This window comes from Lepidochelys kempii, chromosome 2, assembly GCF_965140285.1.
Source record: "Lepidochelys kempii isolate rLepKem1 chromosome 2, rLepKem1.hap1, whole genome shotgun sequence".
NCBI lineage: Eukaryota > Metazoa > Chordata > Testudines > Cheloniidae > Lepidochelys > Lepidochelys kempii.
Genome location: NC_136381.1, coordinates 87,368,477 through 87,396,194, shown reverse-complemented (window position 1 = coordinate 87,396,194; position 27,718 = coordinate 87,368,477). Strand labels below are relative to the sequence as shown.

The following is a 27,718-nucleotide window of genomic DNA, read 5'->3' as shown; positions in this document are numbered from 1 at the left end:
GTATTTCCCTTTTCAGGGTTCCCCCTCCCATCACTGTTTTCATGGTGGATTTACAGACAAAATGTGTTAATGCCAAATAATTAACTTATTCTTCCCCTCTTGTGTAGTTATTCTGAGCTGGGGTGCTGGCTGTTTCTCTGAGAATGCCGGAGCACTCCTTGATCATTTGGGTGGTCTAAGCCGATTAGTGCTGCAGCCCAGACCTGAGCTCAAGGCTAGGGATCAGCAGTGGAAACAGTGGAACAACAAATTCCAGCTGTGGACATGATATGTGCTTCTACAAGGTAAAGCAGAGCTGCTGTCCCATGCCTCTCTTTGATTATGGGATGTACATTACAAATAGTATGCTTGCCAAACATGACCATTTGCCACTAGCCAGATGATAAGGAAGGAATTTAAGCTTTCAGATGGGTGAAGAAAATATTTCCAAAAAGCAGAAAAAAGTTATTATTCTGATAAATGCTCTTTTGGAAGAGCAAAGTTGTAGTCAGTGTTTCCACATATTTTCTCATGAACTGCTAGTGGTTTAAACAAACAGTGACCATTATTGTTTTAATAAGGGCAAGACACAATCAAGAAAATACAAGGGGCATTCATGACATCAAAGTGGTTAAAGCTATTTGAGTGATTTCCATGAAGTTTGTCCATTGGTGAGACCAGAGCATCTCAATTGGCTTCAGGTCATAAAACCTCAGATGTCTGAGTCACCAGTGAAATCATCATACGGCTCTGTGTGGAAACTGTTATCCCTGTTATTTCCAAATTCACCCTCTCCTCCCCCGGCCCCATGCATTGGCAAGAAACACAAAAATGTAAATAAATCCCAGAGTCTTTAAAAAACATGTGGCAATAGCTCACAGAGGGCTCTAATAAAGTTTTAGTTATTAAAATAAAACACACCATAGGCAATCCAAGTATCCCCAATTCTTTAACTCTGAAGGGGAGGCAGTGTTTGCTAGCCAAATCAATACAACTACTAATGTTTCTGATCTGATGTTCTGGAAGTTAATACAGAACATAAAGCAGATGGAAGGTGCACTTCTATAGTGACTAAACCAAGACTGGGGCCCCGTTGTACTTGGCACTGCAGAGTTGTGCTCCAAAGAGCTTATGAGATAGCAGTTGTTCTTAGCCAGGTGCTACAATGCTCAGGGGGGTGTTAGGAAGCTATGACCACTTTACCCAACCCATAGTGTTAAATAGGAGAGGGTTCCCAGCTGAATGAGGGGAGAGGTCCCAGCATAGAAAAATTTGAGAACAACTGATCTAAATAGACAAGATAGACAAAGATTAGGAGAAATCATTATTGTCTCAATTTTACAGATGGGCAACTGAGGTCAGGAGAGATTAAGTGACTTGCCTAGGGTCACACATGAAGTCTGTAGCAGAGCCAGGAACTGAAACCAGATGTTAAGAATCCCAGTCTAGCATCTTTATTACAAGACATCTTTCCCTTCTCTGTAATTAAAATGCAAGTGAAGATTCTTGTTTAAAAAGAGCTTCTGCATGACATCATTTCAAAGAACAGTATCTTTGTTATAAACCTTTGTCAAAAAATCAAGCACACATCAGGTCAGAATTCCTTTAACTATCATTTAAATGAATACTCCTTTCATTCTTGCAATCAAATCTATGTTGAAGAGGCAGCAGAACATGTTCCCAGATAACATAACTGACTGGATTGGATTGTCTTTTAGTCATTGTCAGGGAATTCAAACATTTCCTGCCTTCCCAGTATGTGGAATACTGACCATGACCCTTGCACTTCTGGAGCACCACACCAGTCTGATCTCTGGGCTCTGACTCCTTCAACACTCAGCTAACTCAAACTGAGGCCTTACATCACCATATTAGGAAGAATCTGTACAGAGTTGGTGGTTTCAACAGCAGCTAATATGGTATTTTGTAACATTCCATACAAAAAAACTAAATGCAAAACAGATGAGTAGCACGGCAACATCTAATGTGACAACCAACATTTACCAAATGCATCCAAGATTACGGAGTAATTAACAGATATTCAGAACAACATGAAAAGTACAGAACAAATTTTGAAAATCAGAAGAACAGTCTCCCAGGAGTTGCATATTTGAGGTTTGTTATCTCATTTCAGATTAAATCATGCTGTGTAAGATTCACATCACAAGAAAGATTAGGCAGTGACACATGCATCTTATTGGTATACAACAGAAGTTTGCAGGTTTGCACATTATTCTGATGCTTGCTATTAAGAGCATGTGTATTCAAGTAGACTTTCAGCTGCCTTACTGACCCATATACGTGGACCTTTGGTCCTGGAGGAAGTGTTTTTGCCTGTAAGTGACAGCAGTGCTTGTCTGCATTTCCTTCTAGCAAATGTTTTTCAAAACAGTTTCAGAAAAAATATCCCAGGAGAAGCAAAGCAGGTCTATATTCTCCATCACTTTTAACTCACTCTTGAAAGACACTGACTCAGCACACTGGATGTGAGTGTTCCTAGAGTAACAGCTCAGCTGAGGCTAAGTCACCAGAGAACAATGGAAGCAGTCAGTTCTACCCTTCAGCCAATCCATGGGGTAGGTTTTTTATTTTTCTTGCTGGCTATTAGGCAACTAAACTACTGATCTGATCCTGTTGCTCTTTAAGAAACAATTGAAAAGAAGTAATGACACATGAGTAGCAATAGTAAAGTTTAAGCTTAGCCTACCGTAGTTACCCTCTCTTCCTTTCCCACTTTTTTTTTTACAGGCAGGCATGAGTTGATCAGATAACAGTCTGACCAAAAATTAAGAGGAGAAGCTCATGATCTTCTGGACAGAAGTAAAGACAACGCAGAAAATGCTGGGAGAGAGAAACGAGGCTGCAAACATCAAACACACACTACAGTGTCGTGACTAAAATGGATGAAATAGTTTTCAGGGTTGGGATTTACAAAACTTGCAAAAGGCACTGAAGAAGGTAAAAGAACTGGCTGCAAGGCCGCGCTCTCACTCATCATTGATTACAGAAGAAAGGGTTAATTGCCAGTAATGAAAAATACAACAGTATCATGTTAAGTTTCCCACTGAAAACACTTTTGCAAGGAAACAGGATATTTCCATAGAATACGGGGGAACTGACAGAGTTACCTTCTAACAATGAAGTAATGTAATGGTGAATCAGACCTTCTATACATTTTATTTTCTCTCTGTAGGAAACCAATAAACAATTTAGAACTTAATCACACACATTGATTTTGATACTGCTCAGCCAATCCAATAAGCAGCTCTTTTCACATACCCCTGGAAAAGATTAATCAAACCACACACAAAGGGCTAGTTTTGGTGACACCTAATTATTGTTCAGCGGCTGAGAAATGATAGGTCAATGTTTGTGTTTTCAATTTAATTAAGTGATGGGTGGTGAAAAAAATCTATAAAACAGAAGGAGAGCAATGAAAACACCTTGTACTCAAAAGTTCCATTTAAACCCTATTCAGCCAGCAAAGACAGGGGACATCCTTCTTGTGTGGTTGTAAAGATTCATTTCATATGACCACTGAGTATGCTGCACCACAATTAGTCTGCATAAATGCTGATGGGAAAAGGTCATTGGAAGATGAAGAGTAAAAGTTCTCACAATTACTGTAGCATCAGGATCTCTTGTCACGTGCAGTATTCATCAATGTTGTGTCTGAGTAGCTAGATTATCTACTGAGCATTAGCATGCCTTCAATGGCACAGAAAATTGTGTAGGGTAATGTTGAATCTGGCCCCAAACCTCTTAATTCCTGAATTTCTGACACATGCACAAAAAATGCACTTCTGCCCCCTCAGCCCTCTCTAGCTGCCAGGTTGTTTTTTTAAAAAAGCTTTGTAGTGGGCACTTAAAAATCATATAAGAGACTTTCCCCTGTGAATTGTGAACCAACTTCATTATAAGCTGTTAGAAAGCTGACATTTCTTTACCAGTTTCATTTAAAATCTACTTTGAGATACATGTATTGTTTTCCAAGAGAACAACTGATACCAAATGTCTCTCAGACCTACGATACAGATATCCAGTGTAAAGCAATAAGTTGGCCTATGTGACTACTGTTATGTCTTTTGAGCCTAATATTTTAGGTCTTAAAATGGATGAGTCAGCTATTTATTTGATGTAATCCTGTTTATTTACAAAGTGTACACAAAGTCCTGTTTCCTGGAACATAATAGGAATTAAACAATAGACGGCAGTTTCTTTGGCCATAGTTCCAAGCCTCTTTCCAGCTAGTATTCTGCCTACACAGCTCTCTTTACCTTCTCTCAGGGCCTTGCTTTCAATGCTCTAATAAATCGGTTAGTCTCTAAGGTGCCACAAGTCCTCCTTTTCTTTTTACTATCTTTCTTGTTGTCTACTAGGATATTTGGCTGCTTGTCTTTGTTCCTGGTTGCTTTACAGACACATAAACTTCCATCAGACAAATGACCAGTTAAACCCCTCTGCCCACATAGCTCTATTTCTGACAAGCCTTACATGTGGCCTGTGCTTTGTGTGGTGGCTCCTATTGTTTCAGAAGCCTTTACTCCAAAAAAGGAGCTTATCTGCTGCTTACATTTATCCTGACTGAGGGGCATCCATCTTGCCCACCAACTTCAATGAAACTTCACCCAATCACCAATGTAACATTACCATGCAGATGACAAACAACATGAGAGTACACAACAGACACTGCAAGAACATTGCTCATACTGGATTTCACTATTGATTTTCACAAAGGGTCCAGTCCAAGACCTTGTAAGAACTGGGCCCACAAAATCACATTCACTCTTTTCAGCAAAGTGCCATTGTACTTGATATTTTATTACAAAACACACAATATGTCAGCGTTGCACATTTACTAGTGAGCTATGAAGTATTCTAATAAATACTGTAACTAATACTTTTATCTTTCAAGACCTTTCTTCCCACCTCCAAAATACATTTGGTCATGTTGTATTCTTGATTTTTTGATATTATGCTCATTTGCTAAATCATAAAACATCTACCTATTCTCTCAGTCATTAATAGGAATTAGTAAGGATCTGCTATAATGTTTGTGCCCAAATGTTACCTGCCACCAGTTAATAAAAACATTTTACTCTATAACTATAACTAGCTTTTATATGACATGTTCAGAAAGAGGAATTGAGATCTTGCTAATATATTAATAAGGAATACCCTGTGCCTGGCCTGTACAAAGCAGTAGAGAATGGTCATGAATCTTCCTCTGTTAATAAGCATTCAATGTGAAGGCCATTCACAATCAGAGTCCTTGAACTTGGGAGAGCATAAAGACTTCTAAGTGCTCCCTGGGGTGGATAATGACCCAGAAGGACAGGGAGTGACAGGAAGGAGGTGGCACACAGACCCAACTCTGTCTTAAACTAGCTTTCTCACCAAACCTATAGGCCCAATGTACCAGGAGTAGCATATAACACTCCCTGCAAGCTCTGGAAAGTATTTGATTCCTCCTCACCCCCAAAACAAAGCTTTCCCTCAGTGGTATGCCTGAATCCTAAATGATTCAGAATAAGAAGCCTGTGTATTATCAATAATAAGAATGCACTCTGACAACTTTCCTTTTTGCTTTGGTGGGTTGGAAAAGGATGCTTTCTACAAACATATTAAGAAGCATCTTTACTTAGTAGAATTTATATTTAAAAGCCAAATGTGCTAGTTTAAAAGTTTTATGAAATTCAGATGTGAACAAGTTTTAGGACTGTACCTTAGGCCTAGATCTAAAGGGATATAGTTAAAATAACAATTAGTTATCATAGTTAATGAAGCCTTCCCTAGGCATCACTTCCAACTTGCAAAATCCTGTCTTATGTGAACACTTTAAATATCCTCAACAGTTTCCAAGATCATAAATGCAAGGGAAGTAAGTTCTTTTGGCCCCTGGGTGTTTGCATACAGGCGTTTGCATACAGGTTTCACTGTAAATGAAACCCGCACATAACATTAGATTATCAAAGTGTCTTACAAGCATTAGTTTATTAGGTCTCTATATGTGAAGAATGTACATTTTATTTGGAATGGGGATAAATTCAGGCACACAGCTAAGTGGCTTGCTCAAGGTCACACAGTGAATCTGTGGTGGAGCCAGGAACGGAATCTAGGAGCCCCCACTCCCAGTCTTCTGCTCTGACCACTAGATAACACTCTCTTCCTGTGTTTATTTATTATAGTCTCATTTATGCATGGTATTGCACAAATGGTAAGGAGGGGAAGGAGCCTTCCCCAACACCGTGCTTTTGTGCATAGGCGAGTCACAATCTGATCTCTTAGTAAATAGTAAAAGCCATTTATTCATGTCTGAATATTGGTGACATTGTAGCAGAATTTTCAGAAGCCTTCTCTATGCATTGCTAGCTTCAAACACTCAGCAGCTGACCTCCCAGTGATCTGAGCACACTATCTATCCATCTCCTCACTGGCTGTCAATTACCCTGTTACGATGGTCCACCACCATTCCTTTCATTATAACTTTCTTGAGGTTATTTCCATCCCTACGCCTGATGTGACTAAAGTACATAGGTTTGCACCTGTTGATTTTTGACAGCAGGGTCTGCTTCTCTCCGATAATATTTCTAACCCAAGCATTTATCATCTTTTCGGTCCAGGAGATAAGTAAAAGTCTTTGCCAGCACTACATCTCAAAGGCTTCAGTTTTCTTCTTGTCAGCACCATTAATTTCCCATGATTCACATCCATAAATTGCTTTGGTAAAAATTAAGCTTTTCACCAATCAAATTTTGAGATGGCACAGTTTTTCCAAGCTTTCATAAAGGATGCCACGGCTGAGCGAACCATTCTTAATCTTCTGATTTCTTTGGAACTGTCTCCTTGGGTGGATATATATGATCCCAGATAACTGAATTCATCTACTTGACTTAACTTGACTGTTAATTGGAATGTCTACTTGCATCTTGTTTTCGTTAATCATATCAGCATGCATGTATTTTGTTTTTGCCTCATTCAGGAATAGTCCATATTCCTCACTAAATGGTTTAACAGATGCCAACATTCATTGTATTACATTAGTGGCTGTAGCAAAGAGCATCGTGTCATCAACATATCTGAGGTCAGTTAAGAGGTGTGCATCTGGAAATCCCAGGTCCATTTGCTTTGTCAAAACCTTCCAGGGTTTGTCTCATAATAAATTCTGTATACATGTTGAAAAGGCTTGGGGATAGATTACACTCTTGCCTCACACCCTGTTGGAAAACCACACTGTCATCTGAGGCTGTTTGCAGCATGGTCTGTTGTGGACAGTAGAGACTTATACTAAGTTTAATGAGATGCTTTACAATCCTCACGTCTGCCAGTACCCTCCAAAGAGGGTCATGTTGGACGGTGTTGAAGGCTTTTAAGTAGTCAGTGAAACTCAGGATCAAAGAGTGATTATAGTTCCTGAATTTTTCAATGATGTGATGGATGTTCATTATTATGCCTCATCCCTCTCTGAAACCAGCTTGTTTTGGGGGTAGTTCTGCTTATATCATTTGCTTAATCTGATCCTGGATTATGTAGAGCAGAAATGTGCTAGCGTGAAATATCAGGGTAAGAATAAATTGTTACTATGCTCTGGAGTCTCCTTTCTTTGGTAAGGGCAGAAAGATTCCCTTTGTCCCATCATCCAGCCAATTTCTAGTCATCCATACATCATTACATATTGTCCACATGAGAACAACATCACAGTCACCAATCGCCTTTAATAATTCTGCTGGTATGTTACCTATCCCTGATGCTTCTCCAGTCTTCATTTTCATAATAGCACTAGGCTGACCAGATGTCCCTATTTTATAGGGACAGTCCCGATATTGGGGGGTATTTTCTCTATAGGCGCCTATTACCCTGCACCCCCTGTCCTGATTTTTCACACTTGTTGTCTGGTCACCCTAAATAGCACGCACCACTTCCTCTTGCAACATTGATAGCTCCAGCTCTGTACTGCCCTTTCTGTTGTTGTCCTGTATTGTAAGTAGCTGTGATGAGCTAGACACAGTAATTTCTCCACCAGTGTATGATATTACCTTTAGTGAGGACTCTGTCACTATAATCTTTTATTATGCTGATTGCAGGGAAATCTTTTCGTGAAGTAGGGCAGTCGATTAATCGCAGTTAACTCATGCGGTTAACTAGAAAAAATTAATCATGATTAATTGCACTTTTAATTGCACTGTTAAACAATAGAATACTAATTGAAATTTATTAAATATTTTGGATGTTTTTCTACATTTTCAAATATATTGATTTCAATTACAACCCAGAATACAAAGTGTACAGTGCTCACTTTATATTATTTTTGATTACAAATATTTGCACTGTAAAAATGATAAACAAAAGAAATAGTATTTTTCAATTCACCTCATACAAGTACTGTAGTGCAATCTCTGTCGTGAAAGTGCAATTTACAAATGTAGATTATTTTTGTTATATAACTGCACTCAAAAACAAAACAATGTAAAACTTCAGAGCCTACAAGTGCACTCAGTCCTACTTCGTGTTCAGCCATTTGCTAAGATGAACAACTTTGTTTACATTTACAGGAGATAATGCTGCCTGCTTATTATTTACAATGTCACCAGAAAGTGAGAACAGGCATTTGCATGGCACTTTTGTAGCCAGCATTGCAAGGTATTTACATGCCAGATATGCTAAACATTTGTATGCCCCATCATGCTTCAGCTACCATTCAAGAGGACATGCTTCCATGCTGATGATGCTCATTAAAAAAAATAATGCATTAATTAAATTTGTGACTGAACTCCTTGGGGGAGAATTGTATGTCCCCTGCTCTGTTTTACCCGCATTCTGCCATATATTTCATGTTATAGCAGTCTCGGATGACGACCCAGTACATGTTGTTCATTTTAAGAATGCGTTCACTGCAGATTTGTCAAAGTGAAAAGAAGGTACCAATGTGAGATTTCTAAAGATAGCTACAGCACTCAACCCAAGGTTTAAGAATCTGAAGTGCCTTTCAAAATCTGAGAGGGATGAGGTGTGGAGCATGCTTTCAGAAGTCTCAAAAGAGCAACACTCCCAGGTGGAAACTACAGAACCTGGACCACCAAAAAAAGAAAATCAACCTTCTGCTGGTAGCATCTGACTCAGATGATGAAAACGAACATGTGTCTGTCCACACTGCTTTGAATCGTTATTGAGCAGAACCTGTCATCAGCATGGATGCATATCCTCTGGAATGGTGGTTGAAGCATGAAAAAACATATGAATCTTTAGCGCATCTGGCACAAATATCTTGCGACGCCAGCTACCAAAGTGCCATGCGAATGCCTGTTTTCACTTTCAGGTGATATTGTAAACAAGAAGTGGGCAGTATTATCTCCTGCAAATGTAAACAAACTTGTTTGTCTGAGTGATTGGCTGAACAAGAAGTAGGACTGATTGGACTTGTAGGCTCTAAAGTTTTACATTGTTTCATTTTTGAATACAGTTGTTTTTTTGTACATAATTCTACATTTGTAAGTTCAACTTGCATGATAAAGCTATTGCACTACAGTACTTGTATTAGGTGAATTGAAAAATACTATTTCTTTTGTTTTTTACAGGGAAAATATTTGTAATAAAAATAATATAAAGTGAGCACTGTACACTTTGTATTCTGTGTTGTAATTGAAATCAATATGTTTGAAAATGTAGAAAAACATCCAAAAATATTTAAATAAATGTAAAATTTTTTAATCATGATTGCATTTTTTTATTTGCTTGAAAGCCCTCCTAAGAAGTCTGACTATCGTGAACTCACCTTTTGTATAATTACTGTCCTTGTAATCCTCAGTTTCGAACATTTTGCCTTAATGTATTCCCCTACACGTAGGATAAAAGGTCACACTGAACCTTTCTGAAAGGCAGTGCATCAGCCACTCATTGCTTCCCAGAGCTCTGGGAGGCATCAAATCTGAGGAAAGCAAAAAACCTATGGAAGCACAAGCACCCATTGGATGGTTAGCCTCTGCACTACCTATAGGTGGTCACACTGCATTATAGACACAGCATAGCAATGTGTGTGCATTTGTATGCAATTATAAACATGAACAAGATTAGAAAGAGTGGGCTAACTTGCAGACTGATCCAGAATCTATTCACACCACATAATATGGGATGGAAAGGCCTTTGCCAGCAGCTCACATTTAGACAGACTTATTATTTAAAACATATACGCAATACAGCTACAAACTGCAACAAATCTAGTGAGTCTAGAGAACAGATGAAGTTTAAATAATTCAACAAGCAAAGAAGGAGACTAAGTAAAACCCGAATGGGCTTGTGCACTGGAGGTTGTTAAAAATTTGTTTTGCCACTAGAATCACCAGCTAGTTTGCACAAGAAAGGAGAAACATGGAAATATTAAACACATAAAATGGTGGCAAAATCACAGTTAGGGGCAAATTTTCCATCATCCTCAATACAGCCTCTAATTTTGTTCAGGCAAATATGGTAATTTGCACTTAATTACTGTATTTGCATGCAGAAATACTTGTTTGCAAGTGCAAGATTATCTAGGTACCTATTCATCATACTTGAGGTACTTCTAATGCAGCTATCCCTTTAGCACTGAAACACTATTATTACTGTCATTAGATAGTAACTGAGAAAAGAATTTGGCCCTAAGAAACACTGAAAAGCAAGGGTATTTCACCCCTAATTCAACCCTTTAGGACTCTAAGGTTTGATATGGTTTTACAATGTGATCCTTTGTACTTCTCAACTGCTGGGCCTCACATATAGGTGGTGTGTAGGGGGCAACAGCACAATTTTCCATGAGTCTGACTTTTAAGTGTGACAGACTTGGTTTGTGATGACCTGCTCACACACGGTAGGCAGTCCCTATGACAGCTTTAAAAATGTAATTTTGTTTACAAAAATCCATTTAGAGCATCCCTTGATCCATTCACTTCAAATCTCAGGGCTCCATAACCATTCACTTCTCACCTTTACTTTTAATTCTGGCAATTGCAATTGCAACTTTCACAGTAATATATTTCAAGTAAGGGGCTAAGCACTAGAATTCACCATATATTAACTACTAATCACATTGCATGATTCCTATCAGATACCCTGCATTACATTAGCAAGCATTATGGTCAGTACTGTTTGCAGGGTCGGCCTGAAAGAATGTAAAATAATCAAAAAGGAATTTCTGAAGACGTCTAAAAAAATTCTTTGGTGGGGAACTTCTTGTTAAATATTTCCACAAAGGAGGAGACAACATTGACTGTTGCAATAAAAATCCTGGGCCAGATTCTCAGATAATTGTAGAGTGTCATAGAACCATTGACTTTAATTGATCTTATATGTAAAAACCAAAAATGCCCTTATTCATTGTATTAATTACACATCAGATTATTACAATTGGGAAGAAGTTTAAGAACAGATGTACTTCTCACCATTTCTCTCTGCTATCCAACAGCTTTGGGTTTGCCATAGAACAATTTTTAACCCATAGGCTCTCTGTTCCATGGTGTACTGTAATTTATGGCATATTGGGTCGCTGTGATGGAATGAAAACTTGGTTGGAAAGTTTTTTACCCAAATAAACATACGAGCATAGTTCTATTATATGTTACACAAGTACACTCGTAGGGATTATAGAGTACTTTGGAAAGAGTCCCAAATCAGCCGAGTAGAATATACAGTACTAGTGCTGGTAATACTACTTAACAAAAAACAATGTAGCTATGATGTCTAGAAGAACTACCTCATTGCAATCTGCTTCTGTTTTTGCCTACAGAAAAACAATCATCTAACATGGTAACTGCAGAAGAATGGATTATTAGCTCTTTATCTCTCTGTATTTCTAGGTACTTAATGTGGACCTTATCCCCAAAGTATCTAAAGCATTTTACGTGCCAAAAAGTCAAGATACAAAACAAACAGCTCAGCCATATAAAGATACAGATTGAAATCCTGACCCTATTGAAGTCAATGGGACCTTTTCGATTGACTTCAGTGGGGCCAAGATTTCATCCACAGTCTATATATAAACAGCCAAATTAGAACTGAGATAAACTGGAAACAATGAGGGCTGACTTGTTTATGCTCCTAAATGTCAGATTTTTAGGTTTTATTAAATGTAATTTAATTTAGAATGAAATAAAGTAAGTAAAAATTAACCACATCTACCACTCAAGCCATCATTAATTGGCATTTTTTGTAGGTATAGGGCAGAGATTGGTCTTGAGGAGATATTTAAAGGAGAAGATGGGGTAGACTCACATAGAAGTGCAGGGAGGGTGTTCAATTTATAACATACGCATATTTGTTTGTGCCAGAAGTTGTCAAATGGGTCGTTGGGGCTGATATCAGACAGAATGATGGTGGGTGGAGTGACACAATAGGAGACAAAGCCAGGTAAGCAGGGAGGAGTAGAGTTGAAGATGATGATTGAACTTGATGCAGGGAAACAGGGGAGCCAAGAAAAATGGAGTTTAAGGTCATAGAGTTCCAACAAATTACACTCCCTGGTTCCTGTGTGTGTAAAATGTCAAGAGAATCAGACTTCCCTTATTGTGTGTTTCCATTTTCAACAGAGGTGTGAAGAAAAAGATAGAAAACAAGCATTTCTTACATTTTGGCTACCCATTTCTCATAAACTGGGAACTTATCAAAATAAATGATCATCTGTGGTGTTAAAGTGATTACTCAGCCTGTGCAAAACTACCATAAGAATTGCTTCTGCGTGTGGTATTGTCAAGGCAACACCCTAAATTCCAAATGTTATTTTTCTAACTTGGGCTTGAATCATTCATACTGAGTTTCTCAGCATAAAATGGGCTTGATTTAAAGAGCCAACAGATTCAGCAATGGCTCCAAACCACTTGGATTCCAACATGGGCCGGAACTACTTGGCCATATTACCCTTCTTTATAACATCCATAAAAGGATAAAATCATAGTAAGCAAAATATTTTAAATGGGAACATAGGAAACCATATACCAAAGGGTTATCCACAGCCTTCCAGTTTCTCTCAGCTACCTTAATAGTGGTCACATCCCACAACCTTTTGGCTAGGTATTTTTTCTACTTATTTTCTTTAAAGATCTACCAAAAACATTTCATGCTGAAGGGCTCTGAAGGCTACAGTATGCAGCATGCATAGTTCATGCATAGTTCAAAGCAAACTATTTACCCTGTCTCCAGATTCTTTGAAGGTTCTGTAGCTGGAGAGAATGCTAATCTTTATAAAAAAATGATCACTTTAAGGGTCTGATCTTGCAATCCTTTACTCATGTGAGCAGTCCTAACTCATAGATGTAACCCTATGTAGTCAGCAGAAATATTCTCATGAGGAAGTATTATATCTTTACGGTGCAATTCTGCTTCTGTTGAAGTTTTTTTTTTAATCATTGACTTCAATGGACGTAGGATCTAGCTCTTAGAAATTTGTGAGGGGAGTGGGCTTTTGTTCCAAGAGAAGTATTCAAGATTCTAATACTAGATTGAGATCCAGACATGTTATTTTAGCTTTAAACATTTTTAAATATACAAAATACCAATTTGAAGTATTCTGGGAAATGGAATCCTTCTAATGGCATAGAAACCCTCTACACTACCCATCCCAGGCATCAATGTCCTGGGTGAGCTCCGGCTGCTATGACAGCCTGTAGAAAGCTTCAGATTGTTCACAGCAGTACTGGGAGACTAGCTTGGCATGGATCAGTTCTAATATTGATGGGAGTGCAAAAGGGACCTTTGAATATTCCCTCTTCGGCTGTGCTGAGTGTTCCTCCACTACAACTGAAAATCGGACCCTAAACGTCAACAATTCTGTTTTGGTGCTTGCTGGATTAGTGCAGCAATATCACTGAAACAGTAATAACTAAAATATCATCCTAGCCATAATCAGGAGCACTTCACATCTTTAAAGCGCTGTACTAGAGCTAATTAATCGTCACTGTACACGGAAAGTTGGGTAAGTAAGCATTATTATCCCTGTATTATAGGTATAGAGGAATAAAGTGACTTGTCCAAGGTTACACAGCAATTCGGTCACAAAACTAGGATTAAAATACAAGAGTTCCTGGCTCCCCGTCCCATGCTTAGCCCTATAGAGCAAGGAATCACTAGTCTGTGGTTTAAAAGTGCCGTAGACCATGGAATAGAGCTCTTTCTGCTTTTAGAGTGTTGCCTGGTTGGAGCTTCTAACTGAGCTTTGTTAACCCACCACATATTCTTGACTAGATGTTCCATAAAAAATAATTAATATCACTATGCAAACATAGTAGATCATGTCCAAATGCTCAAATGTAAACTGACTGGTAAAACTAAGTTGTTGTTGCTCTCCCTATCATCACAAATCCATGTTTCTCTTTCCATTCTTGTCTAGGTAAGTGCCATGATGCATGCTAGGGGTGAACATTCTCAGGGTGTTCATCCATCTTTTAATGATCATATCAGCTCAGTGACTATGCAGGTGCTCTATGAATGTTACAAATCTGCAATGCTATCCTCCCATGAGGACACTGTATTGCTTATCCATGCCATTGTTATAATACACCTTGGCTGAACTGTTATAACACTCTCTCCTTTGGAGAATTTCCAGGCAAGGGCTATATTTATGTCAGTTACAATGGATTCAAAATGCCTCTGCCAGGATTTTTAAAACAGACTAACACATCCTCCTCTATTTCACTCAAATTGAGGTCACTACTCTGCCTTCCTGTAAACATATTAGGTTGATTGTGAGTTTTGTTGTTTCAGATATTTAGGCATCAAAATCAATGGGAGTTAGGCGTCTAACTAGCTTTGAAGATCTGGGCCTTACTTCTTTTATTTCAGCTACTATTGCTACAGTCTACAATTTGCTGTTGATGGGTCACTGCCTGTTCCTGGAATCCCAGACAAGACTGTAGACTAGGGGTAAAAATTTCAAAAGTGCTTAAGTGACTTAGGAGTCTAAGTCCCATTTTCAAAAGTGACTTAAGCACTTGGGAGCCTAAGGCTCACCTGTGGTATTCAGTGATCACTCAGTGTGCAAGGTGCTTGTAAGAGATCTAATTTATTCTGTATCTGGTTCTAACTGGCTGTGCATAATAAAAGCTTAATAGTGCCTTGCTCAGACTCTGTGACTGGGAAGCTCAGCTCTTAAAGGCACAGACTGCAATACAGCAGCACCAAGAGTCAAAAAGACATATGTGCCTGAGTCATTTTGAAAATGGGATGTAAGCTCCTAAAATCACTGGCCCACTTTGGAAAATTTTACCCTAAAGCTTTAAACTGCAGTGTGCATTCTATTTGAAATTCCTACTCAGTGGACATTAAGCTTGCCATTTTGTGGGTATTTTCATATCTAAATTCTAGCCTTATCTTTTAAAACTTCCCTTTGATTAGCACAGCTGTTATTTATTCTTTTTACTTGGCTGGGATTTCTGCAAGGGCTCTGCAGAGTAAGGCTGTTTGCATTTTATTGTGCTGTTAATCTTTTTTTTCTTAAGAAATACATGAACAATGTCCTAAGGGGAAGATTATTACATCTATATGAATACATAACATAGATCAGAACAAAATAACTGGGGGAAGGAATATTTTCATAATCTTCCGTGAGCCTTATGAAGAAGTCTAGATAACATGTATGCAGAGACATAAGACATATCTCAGGGGACCAACAGAAATTGGTTGTTTAATGGCAGTAGTCTTTAAAATAAAGATGGAGCAGAACTATATTTAATATATTCAATATACTTGGGAATCAATTTGGGGGGTGGCATACGTCTCAAAACAGGAGGTTGCCTCATAACTACATTCTCTTGAATAGGTTTCACTCTGTAGAGTTTTCCAAAATAATTGACAAGTTTTTACATGGTTCTAAGATAAAAGCAGAGGCTTTCTAATACAGGATAATTAAAATGTTTGAATAAAATATTGTGTCACCTTATTCTTAATGTTGCTATGCCCATTTACAAAATCTAAGGATCTGGCCATTATGTTCAAACAATGTATCACTAAACACCAGAGAATTTCTATAAGTCTATGCCTCTCTCATGACAGTGCCAAAGGAATCCTACTTTTCTTCCTCATTGAGGCAGCAAGGCTAAACCATGCAAAATGTTGCTGAACCATAAATCACTTTGAAAACCTGAACCGCCTCCACTTAGCCCCAGAGCACAGCAACTCCTGTTATAAGGAAGTCTAACCTTAAATGTCCTTCTGGGACGTAAGGAGTGTTATACATTAGACACAGGAGGCAACTGTTCCATTTATGTGGCACTGGTGAGGCACGAGCTGGAGTAATGTGTCCAGTTTTAGGCATCTTTTAAGAAAGATGTGAACAAATTGGAGCTACATTGACAAGAGGTTTGGAAAGCATGACCTACGAGGAAAGGTTGTAAGAACTGGGGATGTGAGTATTGAGAAAAGAAGGGCGAGGGGGGACATGATCACAGACTTCAATTATAAAGAGGACAGTGATACACTGAAGTGAGCATAAGTAGTTATAGGCTTAGTTTTCAGCAAGGGAAACTTAGATATTAGGAAAATAATTCTAACTATAAGGATAGTTAAGCAACTATAAGGATAGTTGGAGGTTTTTAAGAACAGGTTTGACAAACACCTTTCAGGGATGATCTAAGTATATTTAATTCTGCCTCAGCGCAGGGGGATGGGCTAGATGAAGTTCACCAACATCTGTGATGGCTTCATAGACCATTGAAAGGAAGCCTAAAACATAACCAGAGGGAAAAAATGTCCTTTCTTTCTAAGAATTCATCCACACATTACATCCACACATGTAATAGTCACGGAAGCACAGAGGGCAATCAGAACCCCCTCTGGTGACTGACCCCGGCACATGTTTCTAGCAGTGAGCTCTTGGAACCTCTAACAACAATTTTTGAACCCCTCCTTTCATGCGGGGAAACCACTACTCATCTTAAAACATGCAATAATCTGACTGGTACTAAGGAAACCACTGCTCACCAGAGACATCGCAAAGTTCTATGCAGTGTCTAATCTCTCTCCCTTTTCTAAGCAATTTAATCAAGAAACTAGCTAGCAAAAGTCAGCTGCTCCAGTGTGGTCAGCTGCCTGGATCTTTCACAGTCAAATGTCAGGCCTGGGCACAGTACAGAGAAAGTGTCTCCTGCTGCAACTTCCTGAGCATAGACAACTGAAATACATTAATACTCACCCTGTTGGAGTTCTCTGCAGTATTGGGTACCACTGATGGCACTGGCCTCCAGTGGATTCCCAGTAAACTGCCAGGTTTGGGGCCAGGTCCTGTGGCTATTCGATGGGTGGGCACAACCTTTTCCACATACAGGATAATAGGGGAAGAACTCCTCAAGGAGCTCCCCGGATAAAGTATCTACCATGAATATTTATGTGGCAGGTAATGATCCAGGCTCAGGGGATTCTGGAGAAGGGATGGTTGTGTTGACCATTTTATCATGTGCATGTACACCTGTGGCCATTAGAGCTGTTAAAAGACACTTTTCCCATGGCTCCAAAGCTGTGCTCTTAAAGAGAAATGGTACCAGAGCTGTGCAAGCTAGCCAATCGGTGTGATAGAAATCAAAAGGAATGTTGAAATAAAAGATGAATGTGGGGAGCATGGCAATGGGGAAGAATGGGTATATTTTTATATTTGTTTACTTAATTTTATAAATACATTTTTCAATTCCTTTTCTTTTAAAATATTGTATTCGTTCAAAAAAGACATATGTCATCTGAGTTACATTTCCCCAGAACGAGGAGATTTACAGTGACAAGGACATATGATAGTTTATAGGTCCCTTGAAAATTTCACATTGTACTAATGAGAAACTTTTTTTTAACTGATCTTCAACATATGTTTCTGGAGTTCACCTAGTTGTTATCAGATTTAAATTCCTTTAGGTAAAAAAAGTCCTTTAGAGAATAGTCTGCAATATTTGAAAATCCTGACTTCCAAGTACTCAGAGCTGAACTACATTTTAGATAAGTTCAGATTCAATGAACATTTGGAAATTGTAGATCTGGATAATTCATCTGTGAATTTAAAATGTGTTGTTTCTCATCTAGCTGTGTAACTTGTGATATTGTGGTCCATTCAAGACTCAGGGCCTAATTCTTTTCTCCCTGATACTGGTGTAAATGAGGAATAACTCCCCTGAAATAAACAGAGTGTGAAACTGGTGTAAACGAAATCAGAATCAGGTCACAACATTCAGAAATACCTCAGTGTCATATATGTCACATATTACAATATAACATAAAATTCAAGAAAGTGAATTTCTGTTACACAATAGGGAAATTTTTGTGTAATTTTATGTGAAGCAAAAATTCTGTTCCAAGAAGTAAATCAGGAGGCAGTTACTGAAACTTGTATTGTAGGTAAACAATTGTCATAAACAGTACAGTAATTGTAGAAGCTACATGCAATATTAATAGGATCTTTAAAAGTTTCATGACATTAGACCTTCAAGTAATTTTGTTTTTCTTTACATTCAGTCAACACTTTTGGAAACACAAAACACACACTTATGCCTGTCTTCAATCACTTTCACTTACAATGCATCCAATTGTTTTTCTACAGTGGATCATTCTGTCCCCCCTTTCCTTTCCTGTGTAGCTGGAAAATTCCACTAGTTATATCTTTGACAGCTTTCTCCCCGTCCCGTCATTGCTTGTTGAAGAAAAACAAGAAAGGAGAGAACATTGAAAGGTTGAAAAATTATTGATTTAGTAAATGCTGTAAACCTTACCTTGGAGCCGAATAAAGTCTCACTTATGATATTCTTAAAGGAACAGAGCAAAATATATTTGAAACCAAGTTTCTTCATGCCTCCAGTGGCAGTAAATCCTTTCCCAGCCTACAGTCACAAACATGCACACTCTGAAAGCTATCTGAACACACTGTGATAGGATAAAGCTTTATGCCTCTAGTCATACAACGACTAGAGACACAAAGAGCAGTGGAGCTTTTGGCCCTTGTGAGAAACAGAGTCACACTACTCTGTAGCTATTTAAAGAGTTGATGCCTTCAGGATAAATGCTCATAGTGTGTTTTCCTGTTTGTGTCAGAACTTAAACCTTTCATCCATTTCCTAAGAGGAGAAATAAAAGCACAATCTGTTGGTAGTAGCTCTGTGATTCATGAGATACACTGTAGTGTGAGTGAAATAGAAAGGCGGGGCTAATTTATTTGTTTTCCATTGAAAGGATGTAAGGCATTTCCCATTAATGTTATTTTAAAAAATCATAAATAAGTGACCACATCGAACGTAATGAAGAGTTCTATCTGTATTGATATTGCAACCCCACCCAATCCAAAACTTCAGTACAAAATGCCATCTGGGAAAGAAAAGTGAGCCAAAAACATGGATTACAGGAAAATCTAACATTTATGCGAAAGCCTTTCTGCTTCAGGAAAGCGTCCAAGAGAGTAGATCAGCCGAACACTTAGAACACAAGGAAGCTTTTAGAGAACATGCAACAGGTTTCACATTAAGAAAACAACAGAGCTGGGTTTGTATCACAACATTTGCATCCAGATCCAAAACTTCTGAAGTTTGTGCATGATTGGATCCGGGTTTTGGCTTGGGTCCACCTCTAGAAAATACACCATGGAAACAATTCCTTACTGAAGTCTGTCAACTTGCCGAAAGGAGAACCAATAAATAGCTTTCAAACAAGATAAGTACTCCAAATGTTCAAACATATTTAAGAAAAACAGCTTTACTAGTCTGTTTAATTATCTAAACAGGTCTGTCTAAGACACATTTCCTCTACCCTTTCCACCCCCAAGTTGTAGGAGGAAGAGCTGAAACTCTGGTTACAGCCTCATGTGAAATCTCTGTTCAGGGCCTCCAGCGACCTTGTTAAAGTCATCCAACAAAGTAAGGAAGACAGAACCTGATATTTCTAATGTAAAAACCAACCCAACACCAGCAGAAAAAAAATAAAGAAATAGGAGGAAACAATCTCTGTGATGGCCATTATACATCTGCAGGGGCAGAAAAGGGGAAAAAATGGGATTTTGTTTTGCAATTCACCTTTCAGTTTAAATTGTTTTCTTGTAAATTTTTATACAGGAAATCAAAACTCTTCTCAGTCTCATCTCATAAAATGTTGTGTTTATGTGGCCTTTTGATTTCATAAATCTTTTTGGATTTTAAAGATTATTGTCCATGGGATCAAGAATGCAGCTTGCTTGTCACCGTTTGTGATTATGGACTGGCTAGTCATGCTTTAGTTTAAAGGATGAGCTGCAGGGACCTGGATGGCTCAGAAGATTGGCAATGAGCTTTCATGCTATGAATTCAGCTTGAGTTGGTAATGACTGAAATAATGCAGTGGTCCCACCTAGACAGGTACCCAGATTACAATACCATCACCACAGGCACTAACTGAGAAGCTCAAGGCTGAAGGTCATGGAGACAGACCTACTCCCCCATCCTTAGAGGATTTCTCTCACCAGTTAAGTGGTGGGATAAAAGGACTAGAAAGCTAGCAATGCTGCCGCTTGTGTGGGACCTGTTGTGTGGATAAACGATGACATTAAAAGGACACTGTCAGGTCATTTTAAACCCAGTTCTAGGTTTTGTATTGATAACTTTTAACAAGATCAAATATTAGGAGAAATGTTTTCATGATTGTTTTTCAAAATTCAGTGAAAACAGTATTTGTTTGAACATTTCAACATTCTCGACAGTGTGCGTACAATAATCTAAGGTGTTATTAGTAACAAATTACGGTTGTAAGAACGTGGCCCATGCACTTTAACCTAATACTGTCCCTTTAACAATTTCCAGGGCCACAATCATGGCAGCAGCTCACATATGGGTGCTTAGAATCTCCAGGGCAGGGATTGTCTCTTACTATGTGCTTGTACAATGCCCAGCAAAATGGGGACATGGCATCTTTTGGGGCCTTTAGGCACATATAATAAATAGAAATAAGTAATAATGGACGACTATACCACTTGGAGCCCCACTGAAGCCAGTGGCTCTCTGCACGTCACAGAGGTCTGCCTGCCAACATTCTTTGCAGAATCAAGGCCTTCATTGGTCAGTCCAGGAAAAGTTGTTTTAAGGAACTGTCATTTTTCACGCCATGTGCCCAAGAAGCTCTGAGCTGATTTTGAAGATTGTTTATACAGGGAAAAAAGGGTGTAATATTTCAGAAGCAGTAATGCTGAGCATTTAATAGGTATCAATGACCAGTGAATCTGGTCTTGCAGTATGATTTTCCTCAGAATTAAACAAAATGAGACACATAATAGAAATGTAATTGACACAAACCTTTAAAAAACATCATCTATTTTATTGCTGCGTACATAGATGACCTGCTCCTCTGCTTAAAGTTAGGTATGTACTTTAGTACGCTGATGAATCTGGGCAATAAACAGTAATTAAGAGCTCCCACTTTAACAGGCAAAGGTTACTGTGATATTGCTTAAAGCAGTGGTTTTCAAACAGCGGGTTGTGACACAGTACTGGGTTGTGAAATGTAAGGCACTGGGTCGCGGCGGCGCTGGTCAGCACCGCCGACCGGGCCGTTAAAAGTCTCATGAGCGGTGCTGCCTGGCTAAGGCAGGCTAGTTCCTTCCTGTTCTGATACCGTGCTGCACCCCAGAAGCATCCACCAGCAAGTCCAGCTCCTAGGTGGAGGGGCCCCCACCATGAGGACCAGCTCTGCACTCCCATTGGCTGGGAACAGGTCAATGGGAACTGTGGGAGCGGTGCCTGCGGGTGAGAGCCGTGCGGAGCTGCTTGTGCACCTCTGCCTAGGAGCCGGACCTGCTGTTGGCCGCTTCTGGGGTGCGGAGTGGTCCGCGGTGCCAGGACAGGCAGGAAGCCTGCCTTAGCACCCCTGCTGCACTGCTGACTGGGAGCCAGCTGATTTAAGCCCGCACCCCAATCCCTTGCCCCAGCCCTGAGCCTTCCCTCAAACCCAGAGCCCCTTCCTGCACCCCAAAACCCACATCCCCTGACCCAGCCCAGAGTCCCCTCCCACACCCTGAACCCCTCATTCCCGGCCCCACCCTACAGCCCTCACCCCTGCGCCCCAACCCTCTGCCCCAGCCCTGAGCCCCTCCCATACCCCAAACCCCTCATCCCCAGCTCCGTTGGGTTGTGGGTATCAATTTTCTTCAACTGGGTTGACAGAAAAAGAGTTTGAAAACCACTGGCTTAAAGGACTCTGCTAAACTTTCATATATAGGTTGACAACTTCCAAAGCTAGCAGGAACCATTGTGTTATATAGTCTGACCTCCTGCATAATGCAGGTCATAGAACTTCTTCCAAAATAATTCCTAGAGCAGATCATATCTGAAGAGCATGAAAATGAAGCTCCAGAAAGGATGTGGAAGAGTCTTAGTTTCACTAATTATTCTGCAAAAAATGAAGCCGGCACAATCATAAACTTATATGGCAGCTTGCACTGAAACATAACTACAGCTTCCTTTACAGAGGCTCAACATATTCTATCTATCTATTCCAGCTCACAACAGGCAGAAATCAGAGACTCTTGCATAACAGAATTTTACACTAACTCTGGGATCCATTAACCACACAGGCTCCAGATCTGCTTTCATTCGAGTGAAAGAACATTGTCCCAAAACTTAAAGATAAGTGAAACACCTCAAGATACGCCTTTAGAGGAAATAAAGAGGAAGAAATGATGGCCAAAATATTAATAGGTGACTGTGACAGGGTGGTAAGCAGAAAACTGCTTAGCCAACCCTCTATCACCCCAGCTCCAATTAAGGGAGGTGAATTGGAGCTGGGTAGGCCACCTGGCCCTGATCGGGGAAGCTTGAACAGCTGTTGCCTCATCAGGCCGGAGCTGGATAAGAGCCCCAGGGGAAGGAAGCCAGGGTTTGGGGGCGGGGAGCTGGAAAGAGGAAAGGCAGTGAGGGGAAGCAGAGAGCGAGCCCCCCCCCCTTCTGGTGGACTGCAAGAAGGGGACTATGTATATGGAGGAAAGGTGGTGGGAGCACAGCTTGTAAATAAAAGCACCAGGCGGGCACTGCACCTAAAGGTCTCGGTTTGATTTTCTCAGCCCAGTGGGGGCAGGAGCCAAGGGGGGCTCTGCAGGGACACTGTTACAGTGACATATGTTAAAGTAACTATTGTGATAGAACATAGAAATACATCACTTGCTTCCCCAGCCCTTACTTAGGCAAACCTCCCACGGATGCCACTGGGGTCCTGCAGGACTGAGCCCTCCATTACTATGATTCCAAAGATCTAACTCATCCAATGGGCTTTGCAGGAGGACTTTTGCAAACATCTTAACAGGAATTTGTGATTAACAGGAAACTGCTAAACTTGAATTATAGTCCCAGCTCTGACTAGGAAAGCCAATCACTGTACTATTATACAGTGTATGAAATAGGGATTTTAAAAGTATTTAACCCACAAGCCGGTTTAAACATAAAAGTGAGCTGTAGCTCACGAACGCTTATGCTCAAATAAATTGGTTAGTCTCTAAGCTGCCACAAGTACTCCTTTTCTTTTTAGTCATGCAACAGGAGAAGATTTACAGAGCATGACAAAAGAGAGGAAAGACTGAGGAATATGTAGTGCCAGCAGATGAAGACTAGTGGAAAACAAAATTCACATTGATTGTAGGAGTAATTTTTCTTTTGCCATGCTGCTGTGTTTTATAGAAGGGCTGCTGCCTGCTCACTTAGCTGAATTTCATAATCAAGCTGAAATGGCATTCTTTATCTGGAGTAAAAATGTTGGCTCTGAAGGTCACCTTGACGAATTAATTTGCTTGTTGGATACACCTTCTTCAAGAGTAAATTAACTATGAGAGTACTGAGCTTGCCTTCAGTGGGCATTGAAATAGGGACGGATGGATGTTGAAACAACTTAAGGAGCTGTACAAACTGGGAGATTTTCACACATTAGGCAAACAAAATATCCTTTAAGTCAATCTAGAACTTTTAAAAACAAAATATGCATGCATCTTAACATTTAGAGGAAAACATCAATGACCTTAGCAATTCAGAACTAATGTTTCTCTTGTTCACGATCTTCCGATAATATTCTCTCATTAGATTTCTATAATGAGGGGTTATCTTTCTTCATTTTGCTTTAAGCCATGTCATGGAGAAACTGGCTACCCTAATCCATAGTATTTATATAGTAAGATTCACAAAGCAAAGTCAGATGGGGAAAATTACTTTCCCTACAAGCCATACATTTCTTTAAAAACTGAACAAGTAACACTCTGGGCCCAAGTGAGAAGAAAGACAACAGAGTGATGGAAACAAACCATAAAATAAGGAGGAAATGAATGAAAGCTTGATACCATCAGTCAGTTGGCAAGACGATGGAAAGGCAGTATTATTTGTCAGCATTTCTGAATTCAGATGTGTTTTTCATTGTGTGAAATGAGACTGAGCTAAAAACTACACATATGGATCCAGAGCTAGAATTACCCAAACTCACAAATGATTTTTGGGTTGGGTTCATCTGCAGCAATAGTCTAACAGCCATAACTGATGTGTGATCCTGAAAAGGTTTGCAGGTACAATTTGCATAAATTCCCAAAAGTTAATGAGCAAGAGCCTGGCTGTATTGAAATCAATGGTAAAATGCCCATTAATATCAATAGGACCAGGGTTTCATTCTAGATGATTATCCAGAGCTTAGCTGGATCTTCTTCCTATCCCTTCTCTGTTTCCCATCATGTTCCTTACTTCCCCAACCCATCCAGATCTTTCTCCTTTGCCCTAATGCTGCTCACTAAACATCTGATCTTTGGTGGCTTTGCAAAAAGCGTGTGGAGTTCAGTCAGGTCTGGAAGTCTGTATGTTGGGCTCTGGTCATCTGGGCTCTGGTCAAACATTGTGCGCTAGTTGGAATTACCCCACTGGACTGACCAGTGCCCACCTCTGTTCCCTGGGAGAACCCACTCACAAGATGTGATGACAGCTGCTGGACCAAAACCAGTTCTCAGACTTAGTGAGAATCCACACACTATTTCAGCAAAGTCTGGAAGACTGTCAGGGTTTGAGCAGGGAAATGGGAACTTTGTCTCAATCCAAACAAACCCAGGAGTAAAATAATGGCCCCACTGACATCAGTGGAAAAATATCAGTTGGATTTGACAGGGTTGCACTCACTTGGCACTCAGCGTTTCAAGAATTGGCTAGTTTCATGATTTATCAAAGAATTTGCCCCTCCATATGGTGAATATTTAATTTGAACTAAGTAATGTATAATTTTTTCCATTAGATGTTAACTTAATCAGCTAAGCTACTGCAATATACCCAAGGGATTTTTTTTCCCAATACATCATGAAATGTGCTTTGCTAAAGTGGCTTCTCAAAGTCCTTGGCTAAAGTCAGGAAATTTTGACAAGGAGGGAAGAAAGTTTAATATTTTGGTATAAGCTTCAGAGATAGTTTTTAAGGTGAAAAATAGTATATATAATATTTTCTGAAAATGTTCATTATTTTTAATATTTAATCTTCAGGACTCCTTAAGAAATTTCCTTAAGAAAAAAATATAAGGCAAATGGCTGCCATATGAAGTTAGTGTGTAATGAGCAGAGATTCAGTGTGCCTAAAATTTTATTCATTACTTGACATAGGCCAAACAGTAGACATGCACTTGGAAGCCATTCAGAATGTGGGTTTTGTTTTTGTTTTCATTTTATTTTACAAAAGAGTGTTCAGCAGCACATTTGAAAACTACCTAAGGAAACAATCTGCCCCACAACAAAACATCACAAGTAATGAAAGGATATTTAACAAGATAAAAAATGAAAGGTGGAAACTTATACACACACAGCCATACAACAGTGCTGTCAGTTAAGTCAATGGAGTTACACGAGTTGAGGATCTAGCTCATAAGGCCTAATTCTCCACTGTCTTGCACCTTATTTATTCGTTGAATTCTTAGAGGCCAGAGCCCCACTGTGCTAGGCACAACACAGACTTTTTGCAGTCAATTACAGTTGCCAGTTAACAGATCAGAATGGCAATATTTTACACCCGCTTTGCCCAATGGAGAAATGGGCCCATTGAATGCACTTGGTTATCTGTAACATTTAAAACATAGGTTTCAGAGTAGCAGCCACGTTAGTCTGTATTCACAAAAAGAAAAGGAGTACTTGTGGCACCTTAGAGACTAACAAATTTATTTGAGCATAAGCTTTTGTGAGCTACAGCCCACTTCATTGGATGCATTCAGTGGAAAAATACAGTGGGGAGATTTATATACATAGAGAACTTGGAACAATGGGTGTTACCATACACACTGTAAGGAGAGCAATCACTTAAGGTGAGCTATTACCAGCAGGAGTGTGGGGTCATGGCGGACCTTTTGTAGTGATAATCAAGGTGGGCCATTTCCAGCAGTTGACAAGAACGTCTGAGGAACAGTGGGGGGTGACGTCTGATTTGTGTCCATTTATTCTTTTACATAGAGACTGTCCAGTTTGACCAATGTATATGGCAGAGGGGCATGTCAAGAATTATAACATTCAAAAGCCAGTTGGAGAACACTTCAATCTCTTTGGTCACTCGATTACAGACCTACAAGTGGCAATTCTTCAACAAAAAACTTCAAAAACAGACTCCAACGAGAGACTGCTGAATTGGAATTAATTTGCAAACTGGATATAATTAACTTAGGCTTGAATAGAGACTGGGAGTGGATGGGTCATTACACAAAGTAAAACTATTTCCCCATGTTTATTTCCCCGCGCCCCACTGTTCCTCAGACGTTCTTGTCAACTGCTGGAAATGGCCCACCTTGATTATCACTACAAAAGGTCCCGCCCACGCTCCTGCTGGTAATAGCTCACCTTAAGTGATCACTCTCCTTACAGTGTGTATGGTAACACCCATTGTTTCATGTTCTCTATGTATATAAATCTCCCCACTGTATTTTCCACTGAATGCATCGGATGAAGTGAGCTGTAGCTCACGAAAGCTTATGCTCAAATAAATTTTTTAGTCTCTAGGGTGCCACAAGTACTCCTGTTCTATTTAAAACATAGACCAAAATGGGAATTTTGCATGCTTACAAGATCAAGCCAATCATTAAGATTTATAAACCGTTATTAAACCAAGAGAATCACTACAATTTCAGGTCTAACATAACTGTATCTTTGGGATTTTCAGTATCAGTTCCTGACATTCACTTTAAATCAAACTGCGATGCCTGGGAAAACCAATCAAATGGTAATGTTATTGCTCTTATATATTCCTTATGCTGGATACATGATTATCTGAATCTGCAGCTGTTCCCCTGGCAACGTTCCTTCTGATATCAAACCACTCTTGAATACTGGCATGTGTTTGTGCAATGATTTTCAACAATGCAAGCACGGAATATAAGAAAGTGGTGGGTGCACAACCAGTGCTTTTGTAAGAAAAAGCTGCTGAACAAAACTTTTAGAAAGTGCAGTGAAAGTAGTGGATCAAAGGAAGGCAAAATGCATGAGATGTGATAAGACATAAATTTTCAGATGGGGGTGGGGGCCGGGGATTCTGGAAGCACTTCCATAATTGCAGTGGCAGCCTCATTAACCAATCACTGTAATTGCAGACAACATTCTCCAGACTTTATAATGTACTAATGTTTCATATAGTCTGCTTTTTGTTTTTGTGTAGATAAAATTGGTGAGACTGTGTGAGCTGGTATCCATGTGGCTGCCATAACTCAAGATAACAACCAGCTTTTGTTTATAGCAGATGTGAAAACATCCATATTAGAAGCAATGGTAGGTGCCAACCCTGGCAAGATCACATATTAAGCATAATATACA

At 39.5% G+C, this 27,718-nt stretch overlaps 1 protein-coding gene across 7 annotated transcripts in view; it reads right to left on the bottom strand.

Moving 5' to 3' along the window:
* ARHGAP28 (Rho GTPase activating protein 28) overlaps positions 1–27,718 on the bottom strand; it is a 91,622-nt gene that overhangs the window by 40,214 nt on the left and 23,690 nt on the right. Inside the window, exons 1-2 of one of the 7 annotated variants that reach the window (XM_078851568.1) lie at positions 18,687–19,043; positions 18,493–18,607 (exon numbers count right to left, since the gene is read on the bottom strand). The exons of 4 other annotated variants lie outside the window; for them this stretch is intronic. The gene's annotated coding sequence lies outside the window, so the exon portion shown is untranslated. Of the gene's footprint in view, positions 1–18,492; positions 18,608–18,686; positions 19,044–27,718 lie in introns of those variants that run through there. 2 more of the 7 variants (XM_078851567.1, XM_073331557.2) reach the window with 2 other exon arrangements.